The sequence below is a fragment of the Salmo salar genome, unplaced genomic scaffold (assembly GCF_905237065.1).
Source record: "Salmo salar unplaced genomic scaffold, Ssal_v3.1, whole genome shotgun sequence".
Taxonomy (NCBI): domain Eukaryota; kingdom Metazoa; phylum Chordata; class Actinopteri; order Salmoniformes; family Salmonidae; genus Salmo; species Salmo salar.
This window is the reverse complement of record NW_025549383.1, coordinates 1-22,500: the sequence shown is the minus strand read 5'-3', so window position 1 is coordinate 22,500 and position 22,500 is coordinate 1. Positions and strand designations below refer to the sequence as shown.

The window sequence follows — 22,500 nt, the reverse complement described above, 5'->3', positions numbered from 1 at the left end:
CTACTTTTTCAGTGACACAAAGTTCAAGCTGCTTATCTAATTGGTGAAAATGCAATGTCTGTTTATCACACTCACTTTGACTATATATGTTGTAGCAAGAGATTGTTTCTCGCTACGGCCATACCAGCCTGGGTACGCCCGATCTCGTCTGATCTCGGAAGCTAAGCAGGGTCGGGCCTGGTTAGTACTTGATGGGAGACCGCCTGGGAATACCAGGTGCTGTAAGCATTTTGTCCACGAGGGTGTGCTCTTGCACTATTTCATCAGCAACACTGCCTTGTATTAAGCATTTAATGATGAATTGACTAAATGTCTGTTTTATCAACCACTTTGACTATATATGTTGTAGCAAGAGATTGTTTCTCGCTACGGCCATACCAGCCTGGGTACGCCCGATCTCGTCTGATCTCGGAAGCTAAGCAGGGTCGGGCCTGGTTAGTACTTGGATGGGAGACCGCCTGGGAATACCAGGTGCTGTAAGCATTTTGTCCACGAGGGTGTGCCCCTGCACTATTTCATCAGCAACACTGCCTTGTAGTAAGCATTTAATGATGAATTGACTAAATGCAGCTTCCTGCCTTTTTAATAGGATCAAATTTCCTTGTGTTTTCAATTAGCATCTGCCTTGTATTTATAAGACAAACAAGAATATTGTTGCTGAATGCAGCTTGTGTGTGCTTTGTGCTCCTTTGCCCTGTTCAAATGATGAAAGGAAATAAAGTTTGTATTTTATCCAACTACCTGTGCTAAAAAGTGATGGGAACAGTGTTTGTAATTTCTTCTACTTTTTCAGTGACACAAAGTTCAAGCTGCTTATCTAATTGGTGAAAATGCAATGTCTGTTTATCACACTCACTTTGACTATATATGTTGTAGCAAGAGATTGTTTCTCGCTCACGGCCATACCAGCCTGGGTACGCCCGATCTCGTCTGATCTCGGAAGCTAAGCAGGGTCGGGCCTGGTTAGTACTTGGATGGGAGACCGCCTGGGAATACCAGGTGCTGTAAGCATTTTGTCCACGAGGGTGTGCCCCTGCACTATTTCATCAGCAACACTGCCTTGTAGTAAGCATTTAATGATGAATTGACTAAATGCAGCTTCCTGCCTTTTAATAGGATCAAATTTCCTTGTGTTTTCAATTAGCATCTGCCTTGTATTTATAAGACAAACAAGAATATTGTTGCTGAATGCAGCTTGTGTGTGCTTTGTGCTCCTTTGCCCTGTTCAAATGATGAAAGGAAATAAAGTTTGTTTTTATCCAACTACCTGTGCTAAAAAGTGATGGGAACAGTGTTTGTAATTTCTTCTACTTTTTCAGTGACACAAAGTTCAAGCTGCTTATCTAATTGGTGAAAATGCAATGTCTGTTTATCACACTCACTTTGACTATATATGTTGTAGCAAGAGATTGTTTCTCGCTACGGCCATACCAGCCTGGGTACGCCCGATCTCGTCTGATCTCGGAAGCTAAGCAGGGTCGGGCCTGGTTAGTACTTGGATGGGAGACCGCCTGGGAATACCAGGTGCTGTAAGCATTTTGTCCACGAGGGTGTGCCCCTGCACTATTTCATCAGCAACACTGCCTTGTAGTAAGCATTTAATGATGAATTGACTAAATGCAGCTTCCTGCCTTTTTAATAGGATCAAATTTCCTTGTGTTTTCAATTAGCATCTGCCTTGTATTTATAAGACAAACAAGAATATTGTTGCTGAATGCAGCTTGTGTGTGCTTTGTGCTCCTTTGCCCTGTTCAAATGATGAAAGGAAATAAAGTTTGTATTTTATCCAACTACCTGTGCTAAAAAGTGATGGGAACAGTGTTTGTAATTTCTTCTACTTTTTCAGTGACACAAAGTTCAAGCTGCTTATCTAATTGGTGAAAATGCAATGTCTGTTTATCACACTCACTTTGACTATATATGTTGTAGCAAGAGATTGTTTCTCGCTCACGGCCATACCAGCCTGGGTACGCCCGATCTCGCCTGATCTCGGAAGCTAAGCAGGGTCGGGCCTGGTTAGTACTTGGATGGGAGACCGCCTGGGAATACCAGGTGCTGTAAGCATTTTGTCCACGAGGGTGTGCTCTTGCACTATTTCATCAGCAACACTGCCTTGTATTAAGCATTTAATGATGAATTGACTAAATGTCTGTTTTATCAGACTCACTTTGACTATATATGTTGTAGCAAGAGATTGTTTCTCGCTACGGCCATACCAGCCTGGGTACGCCCGATCTCGTCTGATCTCGGAAGCTAAGCAGGGTCGGGCCTGGTTAGTACTTGGATGGGAGACCGCCTGGGAATACCAGGTGCTGTAAGCATTTTGTCCACGAGGGTGTGCCCCTGCACTATTTCATCAGCAACACTGCCTTGTAGTAAGCATTTAATGATGAATTGACTAAATGCAGCTTCCTGCCTTTTTAATAGGATCAAATTTCCTTGTGTTTTCAATTAGCATCTGCCTTGTATTTATAAGACAAACAAGAATATTGTTGCTGAATGCAGCTTGTGTGTGCTTTGTGCTCCTTTGCCCTGTTCAAATGATGAAAGGAAATAAAGTTTGTATTTTATCCAACTACCTGTGCTAAAAAGTGATGGGAACAGTGTTTGTAATTTCTTCTACTTTTTCAGTGACACAAAGTTCAAGCTGCTTATCTAATTGGTGAAAATGCAATGTCTGTTTATCACACTCACTTTGACTATATATGTTGTAGCAAGAGATTGTTTCTCGCTACGGCCATACCAGCCTGGGTACGCCCGATCTCGTCTGATCTCGGAAGCTAAGCAGGGTCGGGCCTGGTTAGTACTTGGATGGGAGACCGCCTGGGAATACCAGGTGCTGTAAGCATTTTGTCCACGAGGGTGTGCTCTTGCACTATTTCATCAGCAACACTGCCTTGTATTAAGCATTTAATGATGAATTGACTAAATGTCTGTTTTATCAGACTCACTTTGACTATATATGTTGTAGCAAGAGATTGTTTCTCGCCTACGGCCATACCAGCCTGGGTACGCCCGATCTCGTCTGATCTCGGAAGCTAAGCAGGGTCGGGCCTGGTTAGTACTTGGATGGGAGACCGCCTGGGAATACCAGGTGCTGTAAGCATTTTGTCCACGAGGGTGTGCCCCTGCACTATTTCATCAGCAACACTGCCTTGTAGTAAGCATTTAATGATGAATTGACTAAATGCAGCTTCCTGCCTTTTAATAGGATCAAATTTCCTTGTGTTTTCAATTAGCATCTGCCTTGTATTTATAAGACAAACAAGAATATTGTTGCTGAATGCAGCTTGTGTGTGCTTTGTGCTCCTTTGCCCTGTTCAAATGATGAAAGGAAATAAAGTTTGTATTTTATCCAACTACCTGTGCTAAAAAGTGATGGGAACAGTGTTTGTAATTTCTTCTACTTTTTCAGTGACACAAAGTTCAAGCTGCTTATCTAATTGGTGAAAATGCAATGTCTGTTTATCACACTCACTTTGACTATATATGTTGTAGCAAGAGATTGTTTCTCGCTCACGGCCATACCAGCCTGGGTACGCCCGATCTCGTCTGATCTCGGAAGCTAAGCAGGGTCGGGCCTGGTTAGTACTTGATGGGAGACCGCCTGGGAATACCAGGTGCTGTAAGCATTTTGTCCACGAGGGTGTGCCCCTGCACTATTTCATCAGCAACACTGCCTTGTAGTAAGCATTTAATGATGAATTGACTAAATGCAGCTTCCTGCCTTTTTAATAGGATCAAATTTCCTTGTGTTTTCAATTAGCATCTGCCTTGTATTTATAAGACAAACAAGAATATTGTTGCTGAATGCAGCTTGTGTGTGCTTTGTGCTCCTTTGCCCTGTTCAAATGATGAAAGGAAATAAAGTTTGTATTTTATCCAACTACCTGTGCTAAAAAGTGATGGGAACAGTGTTTGTAATTTCTTCTACTTTTTCAGTGACACAAAGTTCAAGCTGCTTATCTAATTGGTGAAAATGCAATGTCTGTTTATCACACTCACTTTGACTATATATGTTGTAGCAAGAGATTGTTTCTCGCTTACGGCCATACCAGCCTGGGTACGCCCGATCTCGTCTGATCTCGGAAGCTAAGCAGGGTCGGGCCTGGTTAGTACTTGATGGGAGACCGCCTGGGAATACCAGGTGCTGTAAGCATTTTGTCCACGAGGGTGTGCCCCTGCACTATTTCATCAGCAACACTGCCTTGTAGTAAGCATTTAATGATGAATTGACTAAATGCAGCTTCCTGCCTTTTTAATAGGATCAAATTTCCTTGTGTTTTCAATTAGCATCTGCCTTGTATTTATAAGACAAACAAGAATATTGTTGCTGAATGCAGCTTGTGTGTGCTTTGTGCTCCTTTGCCCTGTTCAAATGATGAAAGGAAATAAAGTTTGTATTTTATCCAACTACCTGTGCTAAAAAGTGATGGGAACAGTGTTTGTAATTTCTTCTACTTTTTCAGTGACACAAAGTTCAAGCTGCTTATCTAATTGGTGAAAATGCAATGTCTGTTTATCACACTCACTTTGACTATATATGTTGTAGCAAGAGATTGTTTCTCGCCTACGGCCATACCAGCCTGGGTACGCCCGATCTCGTCTGATCTCGGAAGCTAAGCAGGGTCGGGCCTGGTTAGTACTTGGATGGGAGACCGCCTGGGAATACCAGGTGCTGTAAGCATTTTGTCCACGAGGGTGTGCCCCTGCACTATTTCATCAGCAACACTGCCTTGTAGTAAGCATTTAATGATGAATTGACTAAATGCAGCTTCCTGCCTTTTTAATAGGATCAAATTTCCTTGTGTTTTCAATTAGCATCTGCCTTGTATTTATAAGACAAACAAGAATATTGTTGCTGAATGCAGCTTGTGTGTGCTTTGTGCTCCTTTGCCCTGTTCAAATGATGAAAGGAAATAAAGTTTGTATTTTATCCAACTACCTGTGCTAAAAAGTGATGGGAACAGTGTTTGTAATTTCTTCTACTTTTTCAGTGACACAAAGTTCAAGCTGCTTATCTAATTGGTGAAAATGCAATGTCTGTTTATCACACTCACTTTGACTATATATGTTGTAGCAAGAGATTGTTTCTCGCCACGGCCATACCAGCCTGGGTACGCCCGATCTCGCCTGATCTCGGAAGCTAAGCAGGGTCGGGCCTGGTTAGTACTTGGATGGGAGACCGCCTGGGAATACCAGGTGCTGTAAGCATTTTGTCCACGAGGGTGTGCCCCTGCACTATTTCATCAGCAACACTGCCTTGTAGTAAGCATTTAATGATGAATTGACTAAATGCAGCTTCCTGCCTTTTAATAGGATCAAATTTCCTTGTGTTTTCAATTAGCATCTGCCTTGTATTTATAAGACAAACAAGAATATTGTTGCTGAATGCAGCTTGTGTGTGCTTTGTGCTCCTTTGCCCTGTTCAAATGATGAAAGGAAATAAAGTTTGTATTTTATCCAACTACCTGTGCTAAAAAGTGATGGGAACAGTGTTTGTAATTTCTTCTACTTTTTCAGTGACACAAATTCAAGCTGCTTATCTAATTGGTGAAAATGCAATGTCTGTTTATCACACTCACTTTGACTATATATGTTGTAGCAAGAGATTGTTTCTCGCCACGGCCATACCAGCCTGGGTACGCCCGATCTCGTCTGATCTCGGAAGCTAAGCAGGGTCGGGCCTGGTTAGTACTTGGATGGGAGACCGCCTGGGAATACCAGGTGCTGTAAGCATTTTGTCCACGAGGGTGTGCCCCTGCACTATTTCATCAGCAACACTGCCTTGTAGTAAGCATTTAATGATGAATTGACTAAATGCAGCTTCCTGCCTTTTTAATAGGATCAAATTTCCTTGTGTTTTCAATTAGCATCTGCCTTGTATTTATAAGACAAACAAGAATATTGTTGCTGAATGCAGCTTGTGTGTGCTTTGTGCTCCTTTGCCCTGTTCAAATGATGAAAGGAAATAAAGTTTGTATTTTATCCAACTACCTGTGCTAAAAAGTGATGGGAACAGTGTTTGTAATTTCTTCTACTTTTTCAGTGACACAAAGTTCAAGCTGCTTATCTAATTGGTGAAAATGCAATGTCTGTTTATCACACTCACTTTGACTATATATGTTGTAGCAAGAGATTGTTTCTCGCCACGGCCATACCAGCCTGGGTACGCCCGATCTCGCCTGATCTCGGAAGCTAAGCAGGGTCGGGCCTGGTTAGTACTTGGATGGGAGACCGCCTGGGAATACCAGGTGCTGTAAGCATTTTGTCCACGAGGGTGTGCCCCTGCACTATTTCATCAGCAACACTGCCTTGTAGTAAGCATTTAATGATGAATTGACTAAATGCAGCTTCCTGCCTTTTTAATAGGATCAAATTTCCTTGTGTTTTCAATTAGCATCTGCCTTGTATTTATAAGACAAACAAGAATATTGTTGCTGAATGCAGCTTGTGTGTGCTTTGTGCTCCTTTGCCCTGTTCAAATGATGAAAGGAAATAAAGTTTGTATTTATCCAACTACCTGTGCTAAAAAGTGATGGGAACAGTGTTTGTAATTTCTTCTACTTTTTCAGTGACACAAAGTTCAAGCTGCTTATCTAATTGGTGAAAATGCAATGTCTGTTTATCACACTCACTTTGACTATATATGTTGTAGCAAGAGATTGTTTCTCGCCTACGGCCATACCAGCCTGGGTACGCCCGATCTCGTCTGATCTCGGAAGCTAAGCAGGGTCGGGCCTGGTTAGTACTTGGATGGGAGACCGCCTGGGAATACCAGGTGCTGTAAGCATTTTGTCCACGAGGGTGTGCCCCTGCACTATTTCATCAGCAACACTGCCTTGTAGTAAGCATTTAATGATGAATTGACTAAATGCAGCTTCCTGCCTTTTTAATAGGATCAAATTTCCTTGTGTTTTCAATTAGCATCTGCCTTGTATTTATAAGACAAACAAGAATATTGTTGCTGAATGCAGCTTGTGTGTGCTTTGTGCTCCTTTGCCCTGTTCAAATGATGAAAGGAAATAAAGTTTGTATTTTATCCAACTACCTGTGCTAAAAAGTGATGGGAACAGTGTTTGTAATTTCTTCTACTTTTTCAGTGACACAAAGTTCAAGCTGCTTATCTAATTGGTGAAAATGCAATGTCTGTTTATCACACTCACTTTGACTATATATGTTGTAGCAAGAGATTGTTTCTCGCCACGGCCATACCAGCCTGGGTACGCCCGATCTCGCCTGATCTCGGAAGCTAAGCAGGGTCGGGCCTGGTTAGTACTTGGATGGGAGACCGCCTGGGAATACCAGGTGCTGTAAGCATTTTGTCCACGAGGGTGTGCCCCTGCACTATTTCATCAGCAACACTGCCTTGTAGTAAGCATTTAATGATGAATTGACTAAATGCAGCTTCCTGCCTTTTTAATAGGATCAAATTTCCTTGTGTTTTCAATTAGCATCTGCCTTGTATTTATAAGACAAACAAGAATATTGTTGCTGAATGCAGCTTGTGTGTGCTTTGTGCTCCTTTGCCCTGTTCAAATGATGAAAGGAAATAAAGTTTGTATTTTATCCAACTACCTGTGCTAAAAAGTGATGGGAACAGTGTTTGTAATTTCTTCTACTTTTTCAGTGACACAAAGTTCAAGCTGCTTATCTAATTGGTGAAAATGCAATGTCTGTTTATCACACTCACTTTGACTATATATGTTGTAGCAAGAGATTGTTTCTCGCCACGGCCATACCAGCCTGGGTACGCCCGATCTCGTCTGATCTCGGAAGCTAAGCAGGGTCGGGCCTGGTTAGTACTTGGATGGGAGACCGCCTGGGAATACCAGGTGCTGTAAGCATTTTGTCCACGAGGGTGTGCTCTTGCACTATTTCATCAGCAACACTGCCTTGTATTAAGCATTTAATGATGAATTGACTAAATGTCTGTTTTATCAGACTCACTTTGACTATATATGTTGTAGCAAGAGATTGTTTCTCGCTCACGGCCATACCAGCCTGGGTACGCCCGATCTCGTCTGATCTCGGAAGCTAAGCAGGGTCGGGCCTGGTTAGTACTTGGATGGGAGACCGCCTGGGAATACCAGGTGCTGTAAGCATTTTGTCCACGAGGGTGTGCCCCTGCACTATTTCATCAGCAACACTGCCTTGTAGTAAGCATTTAATGATGAATTGACTAAATGCAGCTTCCTGCCTTTTAATAGGATCAAATTTCCTTGTGTTTTCAATTAGCATCTGCCTTGTATTTATAAGACAAACAAGAATATTGTTGCTGAATGCAGCTTGTGTGTGCTTTGTGCTCCTTTGCCCTGTTCAAATGATGAAAGGAAATAAAGTTTGTATTTTATCCAACTACCTGTGCTAAAAAGTGATGGGAACAGTGTTTGTAATTTCTTCTACTTTTTCAGTGACACAAAGTTCAAGCTGCTTATCTAATTGGTGAAAATGCAATGTCTGTTTATCACACTCACTTTGACTATATATGTTGTAGCAAGAGATTGTTTCTCGCTCACGGCCATACCAGCCTGGGTACGCCCGATCTCGTCTGATCTCGGAAGCTAAGCAGGGTCGGGCCTGGTTAGTACTTGGATGGGAGACCGCCTGGGAATACCAGGTGCTGTAAGCATTTTGTCCACGAGGGTGTGCCCTTGCACTATTTCATCAGCAACACTGCCTTGTAGTAAGCATTTAATGATGAATTGACTAAATGCAGCTTCCTGCCTTTTAATAGGATCAAATTTCCTTGTGTTTTCAATTAGCATCTGCCTTGTATTTATAAGACAAACAAGAATATTGTTGCTGAATGCAGCTTGTGTGTGCTTTGTGCTCCTTTGCCCTGTTCAAATGATGAAAGGAAATAAAGTTTGTATTTTATCCAACTACCTGTGCTAAAAAGTGATGGGAACAGTGTTTGTAATTTCTTCTACTTTTTCAGTACACAAATTCAAGCTGCTTATCTAATTGGTGAAAATGCAATGTCTGTTTTATCACACTCACTTTGACTATATATGTTGTAGCAAGAGATTGTTTCTCGCCACGGCCATACCAGCCTGGGTACGCCCGATCTCGCCTGATCTCGGAAGCTAAGCAGGGTCGGGCCTGGTTAGTACTTGGATGGGAGACCGCCTGGGAATACCAGGTGCTGTAAGCATTTTGTCCACGAGGGTGTGCCCCTGCACTATTTCATCAGCAACACTGCCTTGTAGTAAGCATTTAATGATGAATTGACTAAATGCAGCTTCCTGCCTTTTTAATAGGATCAAATTTCCTTGTGTTTTCAATTAGCATCTGCCTTGTATTTATAAGACAAACAAGAATATTGTTGCTGAATGCAGCTTGTGTGTGCTTTGTGCTCCTTTGCCCTGTTCAAATGATGAAAGGAAATAAAGTTTGTATTTTATCCAACTACCTGTGCTAAAAAGTGATGGGAACAGTGTTTGTAATTTCTTCTACTTTTTCAGTGACACAAAGTTCAAGCTGCTTATCTAATTGGTGAAAATGCAATGTCTGTTTATCACACTCACTTTGACTATATATGTTGTAGCAAGAGATTGTTTCTCGCTTACGGCCATACCAGCCTGGGTACGCCCGATCTCGCCTGATCTCGGAAGCTAAGCAGGGTCGGGCCTGGTTAGTACTTGGATGGGAGACCGCCTGGGAATACCAGGTGCTGTAAGCATTTTGTCCACGAGGTGTGCTCTTGCACTATTTCATCAGCAACACTGCCTTGTATTAAGCATTTAATGATGAATTGACTAAATGTCTGTTTTATCAGACTCACTTTGACTATATATGTTGTAGCAAGAGATTGTTTCTCGCCACGGCCATACCAGCCTGGGTACGCCCGATCTCGTCTGATCTCGGAAGCTAAGCAGGGTCGGGCCTGGTTAGTACTTGATGGGAGACCGCCTGGGAATACCAGGTGCTGTAAGCATTTTGTCCACGAGGGTGTGCCCCTGCACTATTTCATCAGCAACACTGCCTTGTAGTAAGCATTTAATGATGAATTGACTAAATGCAGCTTCCTGCCTTTTAATAGGATCAAATTTCCTTGTGTTTTCAATTAGCATCTGCCTTGTATTTATAAGACAAACAAGAATATTGTTGCTGAATGCAGCTTGTGTGTGCTTTGTGCTCCTTTGCCCTGTTCAAATGATGAAAGGAAATAAAGTTTGTATTTTATCCAACTACCTGTGCTAAAAAGTGATGGGAACAGTGTTTGTAATTTCTTCTACTTTTTCAGTGACACAAAGTTCAAGCTGCTTATCTAATTGGTGAAAATGCAATGTCTGTTTATCACACTCACTTTGACTATATATGTTGTAGCAAGAGATTGTTTCTCGCCACGGCCATACCAGCCTGGGTACGCCCGATCTCGCCTGATCTCGGAAGCTAAGCAGGGTCGGGCCTGGTTAGTACTTGGATGGGAGACCGCCTGGGAATACCAGGTGCTGTAAGCATTTTGTCCACGAGGGTGTGCTCTTGCACTATTTCATCAGCAACACTGCCTTGTATTAAGCATTTAATGATGAATTGACTAAATGTCTGTTTTATCAGACTCACTTTGACTATATATGTTGTAGCAAGAGATTGTTTCTCGCCACGGCCATACCAGCCTGGGTACGCCCGATCTCGTCTGATCTCGGAAGCTAAGCAGGGTCGGGCCTGGTTAGTACTTGGATGGGAGACCGCCTGGGAATACCAGGTGCTGTAAGCATTTTGTCCACGAGGGTGTGCCCCTGCACTATTTCATCAGCAACACTGCCTTGTAGTAAGCATTTAATGATGAATTGACTAAATGCAGCTTCCTGCCTTTTTAATAGGATCAAATTTCCTTGTGTTTTCAATTAGCATCTGCCTTGTATTTATAAGACAAACAAGAATATTGTTGCTGAATGCAGCTTGTGTGTGCTTTGTGCTCCTTTGCCCTGTTCAAATGATGAAAGGAAATAAAGTTTGTATTTTATCCAACTACCTGTGCTAAAAAGTGATGGGAACAGTGTTTGTAATTTCTTCTACTTTTTCAGTGACACAAAGTTCAAGCTGCTTATCTAATTGGTGAAAATGCAATGTCTGTTTATCACACTCACTTTGACTATATATGTTGTAGCAAGAGATTGTTTCTCGCACGGCCATACCAGCCTGGGTACGCCCGATCTCGCCTGATCTCGGAAGCTAAGCAGGGTCGGGCCTGGTTAGTACTTGGATGGGAGACCGCCTGGGAATACCAGGTGCTGTAAGCATTTTGTCCACGAGGGTGTGCCCCTGCACTATTTCATCAGCAACACTGCCTTGTAGTAAGCATTTAATGATGAATTGACTAAATGCAGCTTCCTGCCTTTTTAATAGGATCAAATTTCCTTGTGTTTTCAATTAGCATCTGCCTTGTATTTATAAGACAAACAAGAATATTGTTGCTGAATGCAGCTTGTGTGTGCTTTGTGCTCCTTTGCCCTGTTCAAATGATGAAAGGAAATAAAGTTTGTATTTTATCCAACTACCTGTGCTAAAAAGTGATGGGAACAGTGTTTGTAATTTCTTCTACTTTTTCAGTGACACAAAGTTCAAGCTGCTTATCTAATTGGTGAAAATGCAATGTCTGTTTATCACACTCACTTTGACTATATATGTTGTAGCAAGAGATTGTTTCTCGCCACGGCCATACCAGCCTGGGTACGCCCGATCTCGTCTGATCTCGGAAGCTAAGCAGGGTCGGGCCTGGTTAGTACTTGGATGGGAGACCGCCTGGGAATACCAGGTGCTGTAAGCATTTTGTCCACGAGGGTGTGCTCTTGCACTATTTCATCAGCAACACTGCCTTGTATTAAGCATTTAATGATGAATTGACTAAATGTCTGTTTTATCAGACTCACTTTGACTATATATGTTGTAGCAAGAGATTGTTTCTCGCCACGGCCATACCAGCCTGGGTACGCCCGATCTCGCCTGATCTCGGAAGCTAAGCAGGGTCGGGCCTGGTTAGTACTTGGATGGGAGACCGCCTGGGAATACCAGGTGCTGTAAGCATTTTGTCCACGAGGGTGTGCCCCTGCACTATTTCATCAGCAACACTGCCTTGTAGTAAGCATTTAATGATGAATTGACTAAATGCAGCTTCCTGCCTTTTAATAGGATCAAATTTCCTTGTGTTTTCAATTAGCATCTGCCTTGTATTTATAAGACAAACAAGAATATTGTTGCTGAATGCAGCTTGTGTGTGCTTTGTGCTCCTTTGCCCTGTTCAAATGATGAAAGGAAATAAAGTTTGTATTTTATCCAACTACCTGTGCTAAAAAGTGATGGGAACAGTGTTTGTAATTTCTTCTACTTTTTCAGTGACACAAAGTTCAAGCTGCTTATCTAATTGGTGAAAATGCAATGTCTGTTTATCACACTCACTTTGACTATATATGTTGTAGCAAGAGATTGTTTCTCGCCACGGCCATACCAGCCTGGGTACGCCCGATCTCGTCTGATCTCGGAAGCTAAGCAGGGTCGGGCCTGGTTAGTACTTGATGGGAGACCGCCTGGGAATACCAGGTGCTGTAAGCATTTTGTCCACGAGGGTGTGCTCTTGCACTATTTCATCAGCAACACTGCCTTGTATTAAGCATTTAATGATGAATTGACTAAATGTCTGTTTTATCAGACTCACTTTGACTATATATGTTGTAGCAAGAGATTGTTTCTCGCCACGGCCATACCAGCCTGGGTACGCCCGATCTCGCCTGATCTCGGAAGCTAAGCAGGGTCGGGCCTGGTTAGTACTTGATGGGAGACCGCCTGGGAATACCAGGTGCTGTAAGCATTTTGTCCACGAGGGTGTGCCCCTGCACTATTTCATCAGCAACACTGCCTTGTAGTAAGCATTTAATGATGAATTGACTAAATGCAGCTTCCTGCCTTTTTAATAGGATCAAATTTCCTTGTGTTTTCAATTAGCATCTGCCTTGTATTTATAAGACAAACAAGAATATTGTTGCTGAATGCAGCTTGTGTGTGCTTTGTGCTCCTTTGCCCTGTTCAAATGATGAAAGGAAATAAAGTTTGTATTTTATCCAACTACCTGTGCTAAAAAGTGATGGGAACAGTGTTTGTAATTTCTTCTACTTTTTCAGTGACACAAAGTTCAAGCTGCTTATCTAATTGGTGAAAATGCAATGTCTGTTTATCACACTCACTTTGACTATATATGTTGTAGCAAGAGATTGTTTCTCGCCACGGCCATACCAGCCTGGGTACGCCCGATCTCGCCTGATCTCGGAAGCAAGCAGGGTCGGGCCTGGTTAGTACTTGGATGGGAGACCGCCTGGGAATACCAGGTGCTGTAAGCATTTTGTCCACGAGGGTGTGCTCTTGCACTATTTCATCAGCAACACTGCCTTGTATTAAGCATTTAATGATGAATTGACTAAATGTCTGTTTTATCAGACTCACTTTGACTATATATGTTGTAGCAAGAGATTGTTTCTCGCCACGGCCATACCAGCCTGGGTACGCCCGATCTCGCCTGATCTCGGAAGCTAAGCAGGGTCGGGCCTGGTTAGTACTTGGATGGGAGACCGCCTGGGAATACCAGGTGCTGTAAGCATTTTGTCCACGAGGGTGTGCCCCTGCACTATTTCATCAGCAACACTGCCTTGTAGTAAGCATTTAATGATGAATTGACTAAATGCAGCTTCCTGCCTTTTAATAGGATCAAATTTCCTTGTGTTTTCAATTAGCATCTGCCTTGTATTTATAAGACAAACAAGAATATTGTTGCTGAATGCAGCTTGTGTGTGCTTTGTGCTCCTTTGCCCTGTTCAAATGATGAAAGGAAATAAAGTTTGTATTTTATCCAACTACCTGTGCTAAAAAGTGATGGGAACAGTGTTTGTAATTTCTTCTACTTTTTCAGTGACACAAAGTTCAAGCTGCTTATCTAATTGGTGAAAATGCAATGTCTGTTTATCACACTCACTTTGACTATATATGTTGTAGCAAGAGATTGTTTCTCGCCACGGCCATACCAGCCTGGGTACGCCCGATCTCGTCTGATCTCGGAAGCTAAGCAGGGTCGGGCCTGGTTAGTACTTGATGGGAGACCGCCTGGGAATACCAGGTGCTGTAAGCATTTTGTCCACGAGGGTGTGCTCTTGCACTATTTCATCAGCAACACTGCCTTGTATTAAGCATTTAATGATGAATTGACTAAATGTCTGTTTTATCAGACTCACTTTGACTATATATGTTGTAGCAAGAGATTGTTTCTCGCCACGGCCATACCAGCCTGGGTACGCCCGATCTCGCCTGATCTCGGAAGCTAAGCAGGGTCGGGCCTGGTTAGTACTTGGATGGGAGACCGCCTGGGAATACCAGGTGCTGTAAGCATTTTGTCCACGAGGGTGTGCCCCTGCACTATTTCATCAGCAACACTGCCTTGTAGTAAGCATTTAATGATGAATTGACTAAATGCAGCTTCCTGCCTTTTTAATAGGATCAAATTTCCTTGTGTTTTCAATTAGCATCTGCCTTGTATTTATAAGACAAACAAGAATATTGTTGCTGAATGCAGCTTGTGTGTGCTTTGTGCTCCTTTGCCCTGTTCAAATGATGAAAGGAAATAAAGTTTGTATTTTATCCAACTACCTGTGCTAAAAAGTGATGGGAACAGTGTTTGTAATTTCTTCTACTTTTTCAGTGACACAAAGTTCAAGCTGCTTATCTAATTGGTGAAAATGCAATGTCTGTTTATCACACTCACTTTGACTATATATGTTGTAGCAAGAGATTGTTTCTCGCCACGGCCATACCAGCCTGGGTACGCCCGATCTCGTCTGATCTCGGAAGCTAAGCAGGGTCGGGCCTGGTTAGTACTTGGATGGGAGACCGCCTGGGAATACCAGGTGCTGTAAGCATTTTGTCCACGAGGGTGTGCTCTTGCACTATTTCATCAGCAACACTGCCTTGTATTAAGCATTTAATGATGAATTGACTAAATGTCTGTTTTATCAGACTCACTTTGACTATATATGTTGTAGCAAGAGATTGTTTTCGCCACGGCCATACCAGCCTGGGTACGCCCGATCTCGTCTGATCTCGGAAGCTAAGCAGGGTCGGGCCTGGTTAGTACTTGGATGGGAGACCGCCTGGGAATACCAGGTGCTGTAAGCATTTTGTCCACGAGGGTGTGCCCCTGCACTATTTCATCAGCAACACTGCCTTGTAGTAAGCATTTAATGATGAATTGACTAAATGCAGCTTCCTGCCTTTTAATAGGATCAAATTTCCTTGTGTTTTCAATTAGCATCTGCCTTGTATTTATAAGACAAACAAGAATATTGTTGCTGAATGCAGCTTGTGTGTGCTTTGTGCTCCTTTGCCCTGTTCAAATGATGAAAGGAAATAAAGTTTGTATTTTATCCAACTACCTGTGCTAAAAAGTGATGGGAACAGTGTTTGTAATTTCTTCTACTTTTTCAGTGACACAAAGTTCAAGCTGCTTATCTAATTGGTGAAAATGCAATGTCTGTTTATCACACTCACTTTGACTATATATGTTGTAGCAAGAGATTGTTTCTCGCCACGGCCATACCAGCCTGGGTACGCCCGATCTCGTCTGATCTCGGAAGCTAAGCAGGGTCGGGCCTGGTTAGTACTTGGATGGGAGACCGCCTGGGAATACCAGGTGCTGTAAGCATTTTGTCCACGAGGGTGTGCTCTTGCACTATTTCATCAGCAACACTGCCTTGTATTAAGCATTTAATGATGAATTGACTAAATGTCTGTTTTATCAGACTCACTTTGACTATATATGTTGTAGCAAGAGATTGTTTCTCGCCACGGCCATACCAGCCTGGGTACGCCCGATCTCGCCTGATCTCGGAAGCTAAGCAGGGTCGGGCCTGGTTAGTACTTGGATGGGAGACCGCCTGGGAATACCAGGTGCTGTAAGCATTTTGTCCACGAGGGTGTGCCCCTGCACTATTTCATCAGCAACACTGCCTTGTAGTAAGCATTTAATGATGAATTGACTAAATGCAGCTTCCTGCCTTTTTAATAGGATCAAATTTCCTTGTGTTTTCAATTAGCATCTGCCTTGTATTTATAAGACAAACAAGAATATTGTTGCTGAATGCAGCTTGTGTGTGCTTTGTGCTCCTTTGCCCTGTTCAAATGATGAAAGGAAATAAAGTTTGTATTTTATCCAACTACCTGTGCTAAAAAGTGATGGGAACAGTGTTTGTAATTTCTTCTACTTTTTCAGTGACACAAAGTTCAAGCTGCTTATCTAATTGGTGAAAATGCAATGTCTGTTTATCACACTCACTTTGACTATATATGTTGTAGCAAGAGATTGTTTCTCGCCACGGCCATACCAGCCTGGGTACGCCCGATCTCGCCTGATCTCGGAAGCAAGCAGGGTCGGGCCTGGTTAGTACTTGGATGGGAGACCGCCTGGGAATACCAGGTGCTGTAAGCATTTTGTCCACGAGGGTGTGCTCTTGCACTATTTCATCAGCAACACTGCCTTGTATTAAGCATTTAATGATGAATTGACTAAATGTCTGTTTTATCAGACTCACTTTGACTATATATGTTGTAGCAAGAGATTGTTTCTCGCCACGGCCATACCAGCCTGGGTACGCCCGATCTCGCCTGATCTCGGAAGCTAAGCAGGGTCGGGCCTGGTTAGTACTTGATGGGAGACCGCCTGGGAATACCAGGTGCTGTAAGCATTTTGTCCACGAGGGTGTGCCCCTGCACTATTTCATCAGCAACACTGCCTTGTAGTAAGCATTTAATGATGAATTGACTAAATGCAGCTTCCTGCCTTTTTAATAGGATCAAATTTCCTTGTGTTTTCAATTAGCATCTGCCTTGTATTTATAAGACAAACAAGAATATTGTTGCTGAATGCAGCTTGTGTGTGCTTTGTGCTCCTTTGCCCTGTTCAAATGATGAAAGGAAATAAAGTTTGTATTTTATCCAACTACCTGTGCTAAAAAGTGATGGGAACAGTGTTTGTAATTTCTTCTACTTTTTCAGTGACACAAAGTTCAAGCTGCTTATCTAATTGGTGAAAATGCAATGTCTGTTTATCACACTCACTTTGACTATATATGTTGTAGCAAGAGATTGTTTCTCGCCACGGCCATACCAGCCTGGGTACGCCCGATCTCGCCTGATCTCGGAAGCTAAGCAGGGTCGGGCCTGGTTAGTACTTGGATGGGAGACCGCCTGGGAATACCAGGTGCTGTAAGCATTTTGTCCACGAGGGTGTGCTCTTGCACTATTTCATCAGCAACACTGCCTTGTATTAAGCATTTAATGATGAATTGACTAAATGTCTGTTTATCAGATCACTTTGACTATATATGTTGTAGCAAGAGATTGTTTCTCGCCACGGCCATACCAGCCTGGGTACGCCCGATCTCGCCTGATCTCGGAAGCTAAGCAGGGTCGGGCCTGGTTAGTACTTGGATGGGAGACCGCCTGGGAATACCAGGTGCTGTAAGCATTTTGTCCACGAGGGTGTGCCCCTGCACTATTTCATCAGCAACACTGCCTTGTAGTAAGCATTTAATGATGAATTGACTAAATGCAGCTTCCTGCCTTTTAATAGGATCAAATTTCCTTGTGTTTTCAATTAGCATCTGCCTTGTATTTATAAGACAAACAAGAATATTGTTGCTGAATGCAGCTTGTGTGTGCTTTGTGCTCCTTTGCCCTGTTCAAATGATGAAAGGAAATAAAGTTTGTATTTTATCCAACTACCTGTGCTAAAAAGTGATGGGAACAGTGTTTGTAATTTCTTCTACTTTTTCAGTGACACAAAGTTCAAGCTGCTTATCTAATTGGTGAAAATGCAATGTCTGTTTATCACACTCACTTTGACTATATATGTTGTAGCAAGAGATTGTTTCTCGCCACGGCCATACCAGCCTGGGTACGCCCGATCTCGTCTGATCTCGGAAGCTAAGCAGGGTCGGGCCTGGTTAGTACTTGGATGGGAGACCGCCTGGGAATACCAGGTGCTGTAAGCATTTTGTCCACGAGGGTGTGCTCTTGCACTATTTCATCAGCAACACTGCCTTGTATTAAGCATTTAATGATGAATTGACTAAATGTCTGTTTTATCAGACTCACTTTGACTATATATGTTGTAGCAAGAGATTGTTTTCGCCTACGGCCATACCAGCCTGGGTACGCCCGATCTCGTCTGATCTCGGAAGCTAAGCAGGGTCGGGCCTGGTTAGTACTTGATGGGAGACCGCCTGGGAATACCAGGTGCTGTAAGCATTTTGTCCACGAGGGTGTGCCCCTGCACTATTTCATCAGCAACACTGCCTTGTAGTAAGCATTTAATGATGAATTGACTAAATGCAGCTTCCTGCCTTTTAATAGGATCAAATTTCCTTGTGTTTTCAATTAGCATCTGCCTTGTATTTATAAGACAAACAAGAATATTGTTGCTGAATGCAGCTTGTGTGTGCTTTGTGCTCCTTTGCCCTGTTCAAATGATGAAAGGAAATAAAGTTTGTATTTTATCCAACTACCTGTGCTAAAAAGTGATGGGAACAGTGTTTGTAATTTCTTCTACTTTTTCAGTGACACAAAGTTCAAGCTGCTTATCTAATTGGTGAAAATGCAATGTCTGTTTATCACACTCACTTTGACTATATATGTTGTAGCAAGAGATTGTTTCTCGCCACGGCCATACCAGCCTGGGTACGCCCGATCTCGCCTGATCTCGGAAGCTAAGCAGGGTCGGGCCTGGTTAGTACTTGGATGGGAGACCGCCTGGGAATACCAGGTGCTGTAAGCATTTTGTCCACGAGGGTGTGCTCTTGCACTATTTCATCAGCAACACTGCCTTGTATTAAGCATTTAATGATGAATTGACTAAATGTCTGTTTTATCAGACTCACTTTGACTATATATGTTGTAGCAAGAGATTGTTTCTCGCCACGGCCATACCAGCCTGGGTACGCCCGATCTCGCCTGATCTCGGAAGCTAAGCAGGGTCGGGCCTGGTTAGTACTTGGATGGGAGACCGCCTGGGAATACCAGGTGCTGTAAGCATTTTGTCCACGAGGGTGTGCCCCTGCACTATTTCATCAGCAACACTGCCTTGTAGTAAGCATTTAATGATGAATTGACTAAATGCAGCTTCCTGCCTTTTAATAGGATCAAATTTCCTTGTGTTTTCAATTAGCATCTGCCTTGTATTTATAAGACAAACAAGAATATTGTTGCTGAATGCAGCTTGTGTGTGCTTTGTGCTCCTTTGCCCTGTTCAAATGATGAAAGGAAATAAAGTTTGTATTTTATCCAACTACCTGTGCTAAAAAGTGATGGGAACAGTGTTTGTAATTTCTTCTACTTTTTCAGTGACACAAAGTTCAAGCTGCTTATCTAATTGGTGAAAATGCAATGTCTGTTTATCACACTCACTTTGACTATATATGTTGTAGCAAGAGATTGTTTCTCGCCACGGCCATACCAGCCTGGGTACGCCCGATCTCGTCTGATCTCGGAAGCTAAGCAGGGTCGGGCCTGGTTAGTACTTGGATGGGAGACCGCCTGGGAATACCAGGTGCTGTAAGCATTTTGTCCACGAGGGTGTGCTCTTGCACTATTTCATCAGCAACACTGCCTTGTATTAAGCATTTAATGATGAATTGACTAAATGTCTGTTTTATCAGACTCACTTTGACTATATATGTTGTAGCAAGAGATTGTTTCTCGCCACGGCCATACCAGCCTGGGTACGCCCGATCTCGCCTGATCTCGGAAGCTAAGCAGGGTCGGGCCTGGTTAGTACTTGGATGGGAGACCGCCTGGGAATACCAGGTGCTGTAAGCATTTTGTCCACGAGGGTGTGCCCCTGCACTATTTCATCAGCAACACTGCCTTGTAGTAAGCATTTAATGATGAATTGACTAAATGCAGCTTCCTGCCTTTTTAATAGGATCAAATTTCCTTGTGTTTTCAATTAGCATCTGCCTTGTATTTATAAGACAAACAAGAATATTGTTGCTGAATGCAGCTTGTGTGTGCTTTGTGCTCCTTTGCCCTGTTCAAATGATGAAAGGAAATAAAGTTTGTATTTTATCCAACTACCTGTGCTAAAAAGTGATGGGAACAGTGTTTGTAATTTCTTCTACTTTTTCAGTGACACAAAGTTCAAGCTGCTTATCTAATTGGTGAAAATGCAATGTCTGTTTATCACACTCACTTTGACTATATATGTTGTAGCAAGAGATTGTTTCTCGCCACGGCCATACCAGCCTGGGTACGCCCGATCTCGCCTGATCTCGGAAGCTAAGCAGGGTCGGGCCTGGTTAGTACTTGGATGGGAGACCGCCTGGGAATACCAGGTGCTGTAAGCATTTTGTCCACGAGGGTGTGCCCCTGCACTATTTCATCAGCAACACTGCCTTGTAGTAAGCATTTAATGATGAATTGACTAAATGCAGCTTCCTGCCTTTTAATAGGATCAAATTTCCTTGTGTTTTCAATTAGCATCTGCCTTGTATTTATAAGACAAACAAGAATATTGTTGCTGAATGCAGCTTGTGTGTGCTTTGTGCTCCTTTGCCCTGTTCAAATGATGAAAGGAAATAAAGTTTGTATTTTATCCAACTACCTGTGCTAAAAAGTGATGGGAACAGTGTTTGTAATTTCTTCTACTTTTTCAGTGACACAAAGTTCAAGCTGCTTATCTAATTGGTGAAAATGCAATGTCTGTTTATCACACTCACTTTGACTATATATGTTGTAGCAAGAGATTGTTTCTCGCCACGGCCATACCAGCCTGGGTACGCCCGATCTCGCCTGATCTCGGAAGCTAAGCAGGGTCGGGCCTGGTTAGTACTTGGATGGGAGACCGCCTGGGAATACCAGGTGCTGTAAGCATTTTGTCCACGAGGGTGTGCTCTTGCACTATTTCATCAGCAACACTGCCTTGTATTAAGCATTTAATGATGAATTGACTAAATGTCTGTTTTATCAGACTCACTTTGACTATATATGTTGTAGCAAGAGATTGTTTCTCGCCACGGCCATACCAGCCTGGGCACGCCCGATCTCGCCTGATCTCGGAAGCTAAGCAGGGTCGGGCCTGGTTAGTACTTGGATGGGAGACCGCCTGGGAATACCAGGTGCTGTAAGCATTTTGTCCACGAGGGTGTGCCCCTGCACTATTTCATCAGCAACACTGCCTTGTAGTAAGCATTTAATGATGAATTGACTAAATGCAGCTTCCTGCCTTTTTAATAGGATCAAATTTCCTTGTGTTTTCAATTAGCATCTGCCTTGTATTTATAAGACAAACAAGAATATTGTTGCTGAATGCAGCTTGTGTGTGCTTTGTGCTCCTTTGCCCTGTTCAAATGATGAAAGGAAATAAAGTTTGTATTTTATCCAACTACCTGTGCTAAAAAGTGATGGGAACAGTGTTTGTAATTTCTTCTACTTTTTCAGTGACACAAAGTTCAAGCTGCTTATCTAATTGGTGAAAATGCAATGTCTGTTTATCACACTCACTTTGACTATATATGTTGTAGCAAGAGATTGTTTCTCGCCACGGCCATACCAGCCTGGGTACGCCCGATCTCGCCTGATCTCGGAAGCTAAGCAGGGTCGGGCCTGGTTAGTACTTGGATGGGAGACCGCCTGGGAATACCAGGTGCTGTAAGCATTTTGTCCACGAGGGTGTGCCCCTGCACTATTTCATCAGCAACACTGCCTTGTAGTAAGCATTTAATGATGAATTGACTAAATGCAGCTTCCTGCCTTTTAATAGGATCAAATTTCCTTGTGTTTTCAATTAGCATCTGCCTTGTATTTATAAGACAAACAAGAATATTGTTGCTGAATGCAGCTTGTGTGTGCTTTGTGCTCCTTTGCCCTGTTCAAATGATGAAAGGAAATAAAGTTTGTATTTTATCCAACTACCTGTGCTAAAAAGTGATGGGAACAGTGTTTGTAATTTCTTCTACTTTTTCAGTGACACAAAGTTCAAGCTGCTTATCTAATTGGTGAAAATGCAATGTCTGTTTTATCACACTCACTTTGACTATATATGTTGTAGCAAGAGATTGTTTCTCGCCACGGCCATACCAGCCTGGGTACGCCCGATCTCGCCTGATCTCGGAAGCTAAGCAGGGTCGGGCCTGGTTAGTACTTGGATGGGAGACCGCCTGGGAATACCAGGTGCTGTAAGCATTTTGTCCACGAGGGTGTGCCCCTGCACTATTTCATCAGCAACACTGCCTTGTAGTAAGCATTTAATGATGAATTGACTAAATGCAGCTTCCTGCCTTTTTAATAGGATCAAATTTCCTTGTGTTTTCAATTAGCATCTGCCTTGTATTTATAAGACAAACAAGAATATTGTTGCTGAATGCAGCTTGTGTGTGCTTTGTGCTCCTTTGCCCTGTTCAAATGATGAAAGGAAATAAAGTTTGTATTTTATCCAACTACCAAAGGTAAAAAGTGATGGGA

The 22,500-nt window shown here is 42.8% G+C and overlaps 15 non-coding genes and 37 pseudogenes across 15 annotated transcripts; all 52 read left to right on the top strand.

The window, feature by feature from the left end:
- The first annotated feature begins 111 nt into the window (after nucleotides 1-111).
- Nucleotides 112-228, top strand: LOC123737372 (uncharacterized; annotated as a pseudogene).
- A 137-nt stretch (nucleotides 229-365) lies between these two features.
- Nucleotides 366-483, top strand: LOC123737213 (5S ribosomal RNA). The gene has a single exon (XR_006766752.1). It is a non-coding gene; the product is annotated as a 5S ribosomal RNA (ribosomal RNA).
- A 409-nt stretch (nucleotides 484-892) lies between these two features.
- LOC123737791 (5S ribosomal RNA) lies at nucleotides 893-1,011 on the top strand. Its single transcript, XR_006767089.1, has one exon. It is a non-coding gene; the product is annotated as a 5S ribosomal RNA (ribosomal RNA).
- Nucleotides 1,012-1,418: 407 nt separating this feature from the next.
- On the top strand, nucleotides 1,419-1,536 carry LOC123737212 (5S ribosomal RNA). The gene has a single exon (XR_006766751.1). It is a non-coding gene; the product is annotated as a 5S ribosomal RNA (ribosomal RNA).
- Nucleotides 1,537-1,945: 409 nt separating this feature from the next.
- LOC123737134 (5S ribosomal RNA) lies at nucleotides 1,946-2,064 on the top strand. Its single transcript, XR_006766674.1, has one exon. It is a non-coding gene; the product is annotated as a 5S ribosomal RNA (ribosomal RNA).
- Nucleotides 2,065-2,203: 139 nt separating this feature from the next.
- On the top strand, nucleotides 2,204-2,321 carry LOC123737211 (5S ribosomal RNA). The gene has a single exon (XR_006766750.1). It is a non-coding gene; the product is annotated as a 5S ribosomal RNA (ribosomal RNA).
- Nucleotides 2,322-2,730: 409 nt separating this feature from the next.
- LOC123737210 (5S ribosomal RNA) lies at nucleotides 2,731-2,848 on the top strand. Its single transcript, XR_006766749.1, has one exon. It is a non-coding gene; the product is annotated as a 5S ribosomal RNA (ribosomal RNA).
- A 139-nt stretch (nucleotides 2,849-2,987) lies between these two features.
- LOC123737779 (5S ribosomal RNA) lies at nucleotides 2,988-3,106 on the top strand. The gene has a single exon (XR_006767077.1). It is a non-coding gene; the product is annotated as a 5S ribosomal RNA (ribosomal RNA).
- A 408-nt stretch (nucleotides 3,107-3,514) lies between these two features.
- LOC123737222 (5S ribosomal RNA) lies at nucleotides 3,515-3,632 on the top strand. Its single transcript, XR_006766761.1, has one exon. It is a non-coding gene; the product is annotated as a 5S ribosomal RNA (ribosomal RNA).
- A 409-nt stretch (nucleotides 3,633-4,041) lies between these two features.
- LOC123737976 (5S ribosomal RNA) lies at nucleotides 4,042-4,159 on the top strand. The gene has a single exon (XR_006767272.1). It is a non-coding gene; the product is annotated as a 5S ribosomal RNA (ribosomal RNA).
- Nucleotides 4,160-4,568: 409 nt separating this feature from the next.
- Nucleotides 4,569-4,687, top strand: LOC123737778 (5S ribosomal RNA). Its single transcript, XR_006767076.1, has one exon. It is a non-coding gene; the product is annotated as a 5S ribosomal RNA (ribosomal RNA).
- A 409-nt stretch (nucleotides 4,688-5,096) lies between these two features.
- On the top strand, nucleotides 5,097-5,214 carry LOC123737434 (uncharacterized; annotated as a pseudogene).
- A 407-nt stretch (nucleotides 5,215-5,621) lies between these two features.
- LOC123737324 (uncharacterized) lies at nucleotides 5,622-5,739 on the top strand (annotated as a pseudogene).
- Nucleotides 5,740-6,148: 409 nt separating this feature from the next.
- On the top strand, nucleotides 6,149-6,266 carry LOC123737433 (uncharacterized; annotated as a pseudogene).
- Nucleotides 6,267-6,674: 408 nt separating this feature from the next.
- On the top strand, nucleotides 6,675-6,793 carry LOC123737777 (5S ribosomal RNA). The gene has a single exon (XR_006767075.1). It is a non-coding gene; the product is annotated as a 5S ribosomal RNA (ribosomal RNA).
- Nucleotides 6,794-7,202: 409 nt separating this feature from the next.
- LOC123737432 (uncharacterized) lies at nucleotides 7,203-7,320 on the top strand (annotated as a pseudogene).
- A 409-nt stretch (nucleotides 7,321-7,729) lies between these two features.
- LOC123737323 (uncharacterized) lies at nucleotides 7,730-7,847 on the top strand (annotated as a pseudogene).
- Nucleotides 7,848-7,986: 139 nt separating this feature from the next.
- On the top strand, nucleotides 7,987-8,105 carry LOC123737790 (5S ribosomal RNA). Its single transcript, XR_006767088.1, has one exon. It is a non-coding gene; the product is annotated as a 5S ribosomal RNA (ribosomal RNA).
- Nucleotides 8,106-8,513: 408 nt separating this feature from the next.
- LOC123737789 (5S ribosomal RNA) lies at nucleotides 8,514-8,632 on the top strand. Its single transcript, XR_006767087.1, has one exon. It is a non-coding gene; the product is annotated as a 5S ribosomal RNA (ribosomal RNA).
- Nucleotides 8,633-9,039: 407 nt separating this feature from the next.
- LOC123737430 (uncharacterized) lies at nucleotides 9,040-9,157 on the top strand (annotated as a pseudogene).
- Nucleotides 9,158-9,566: 409 nt separating this feature from the next.
- LOC123737840 (5S ribosomal RNA) lies at nucleotides 9,567-9,685 on the top strand. The gene has a single exon (XR_006767138.1). It is a non-coding gene; the product is annotated as a 5S ribosomal RNA (ribosomal RNA).
- Nucleotides 9,686-9,823: 138 nt separating this feature from the next.
- LOC123737467 (uncharacterized) lies at nucleotides 9,824-9,940 on the top strand (annotated as a pseudogene).
- A 408-nt stretch (nucleotides 9,941-10,348) lies between these two features.
- Nucleotides 10,349-10,466, top strand: LOC123737429 (uncharacterized; annotated as a pseudogene).
- A 139-nt stretch (nucleotides 10,467-10,605) lies between these two features.
- LOC123737322 (uncharacterized) lies at nucleotides 10,606-10,723 on the top strand (annotated as a pseudogene).
- A 407-nt stretch (nucleotides 10,724-11,130) lies between these two features.
- LOC123737359 (uncharacterized) lies at nucleotides 11,131-11,249 on the top strand (annotated as a pseudogene).
- A 409-nt stretch (nucleotides 11,250-11,658) lies between these two features.
- Nucleotides 11,659-11,776, top strand: LOC123737321 (uncharacterized; annotated as a pseudogene).
- A 139-nt stretch (nucleotides 11,777-11,915) lies between these two features.
- Nucleotides 11,916-12,033, top strand: LOC123737428 (uncharacterized; annotated as a pseudogene).
- A 408-nt stretch (nucleotides 12,034-12,441) lies between these two features.
- LOC123737465 (uncharacterized) lies at nucleotides 12,442-12,558 on the top strand (annotated as a pseudogene).
- Nucleotides 12,559-12,697: 139 nt separating this feature from the next.
- On the top strand, nucleotides 12,698-12,814 carry LOC123737513 (uncharacterized; annotated as a pseudogene).
- Nucleotides 12,815-13,223: 409 nt separating this feature from the next.
- LOC123737545 (uncharacterized) lies at nucleotides 13,224-13,340 on the top strand (annotated as a pseudogene).
- A 139-nt stretch (nucleotides 13,341-13,479) lies between these two features.
- LOC123737427 (uncharacterized) lies at nucleotides 13,480-13,597 on the top strand (annotated as a pseudogene).
- Nucleotides 13,598-14,005: 408 nt separating this feature from the next.
- Nucleotides 14,006-14,122, top strand: LOC123737464 (uncharacterized; annotated as a pseudogene).
- A 139-nt stretch (nucleotides 14,123-14,261) lies between these two features.
- On the top strand, nucleotides 14,262-14,379 carry LOC123737426 (uncharacterized; annotated as a pseudogene).
- Nucleotides 14,380-14,788: 409 nt separating this feature from the next.
- On the top strand, nucleotides 14,789-14,906 carry LOC123737319 (uncharacterized; annotated as a pseudogene).
- Nucleotides 14,907-15,044: 138 nt separating this feature from the next.
- Nucleotides 15,045-15,162, top strand: LOC123737318 (uncharacterized; annotated as a pseudogene).
- Nucleotides 15,163-15,570: 408 nt separating this feature from the next.
- LOC123737317 (uncharacterized) lies at nucleotides 15,571-15,688 on the top strand (annotated as a pseudogene).
- A 139-nt stretch (nucleotides 15,689-15,827) lies between these two features.
- Nucleotides 15,828-15,945, top strand: LOC123737425 (uncharacterized; annotated as a pseudogene).
- A 409-nt stretch (nucleotides 15,946-16,354) lies between these two features.
- Nucleotides 16,355-16,471, top strand: LOC123737544 (uncharacterized; annotated as a pseudogene).
- Nucleotides 16,472-16,610: 139 nt separating this feature from the next.
- On the top strand, nucleotides 16,611-16,727 carry LOC123737512 (uncharacterized; annotated as a pseudogene).
- A 409-nt stretch (nucleotides 16,728-17,136) lies between these two features.
- LOC123737424 (uncharacterized) lies at nucleotides 17,137-17,254 on the top strand (annotated as a pseudogene).
- Nucleotides 17,255-17,391: 137 nt separating this feature from the next.
- LOC123737423 (uncharacterized) lies at nucleotides 17,392-17,509 on the top strand (annotated as a pseudogene).
- Nucleotides 17,510-17,917: 408 nt separating this feature from the next.
- On the top strand, nucleotides 17,918-18,035 carry LOC123737316 (uncharacterized; annotated as a pseudogene).
- A 138-nt stretch (nucleotides 18,036-18,173) lies between these two features.
- On the top strand, nucleotides 18,174-18,291 carry LOC123737200 (5S ribosomal RNA). The gene has a single exon (XR_006766739.1). It is a non-coding gene; the product is annotated as a 5S ribosomal RNA (ribosomal RNA).
- Nucleotides 18,292-18,699: 408 nt separating this feature from the next.
- LOC123737422 (uncharacterized) lies at nucleotides 18,700-18,817 on the top strand (annotated as a pseudogene).
- A 139-nt stretch (nucleotides 18,818-18,956) lies between these two features.
- Nucleotides 18,957-19,074, top strand: LOC123737421 (uncharacterized; annotated as a pseudogene).
- A 408-nt stretch (nucleotides 19,075-19,482) lies between these two features.
- Nucleotides 19,483-19,600, top strand: LOC123737315 (uncharacterized; annotated as a pseudogene).
- Nucleotides 19,601-19,739: 139 nt separating this feature from the next.
- LOC123737419 (uncharacterized) lies at nucleotides 19,740-19,857 on the top strand (annotated as a pseudogene).
- Nucleotides 19,858-20,266: 409 nt separating this feature from the next.
- Nucleotides 20,267-20,384, top strand: LOC123737418 (uncharacterized; annotated as a pseudogene).
- Nucleotides 20,385-20,792: 408 nt separating this feature from the next.
- LOC123737417 (uncharacterized) lies at nucleotides 20,793-20,910 on the top strand (annotated as a pseudogene).
- A 139-nt stretch (nucleotides 20,911-21,049) lies between these two features.
- LOC123737439 (uncharacterized) lies at nucleotides 21,050-21,167 on the top strand (annotated as a pseudogene).
- A 409-nt stretch (nucleotides 21,168-21,576) lies between these two features.
- LOC123737416 (uncharacterized) lies at nucleotides 21,577-21,694 on the top strand (annotated as a pseudogene).
- Nucleotides 21,695-22,103: 409 nt separating this feature from the next.
- Nucleotides 22,104-22,221, top strand: LOC123737415 (uncharacterized; annotated as a pseudogene).
- Nucleotides 22,222-22,500: the final 279 nt, after the last annotated feature.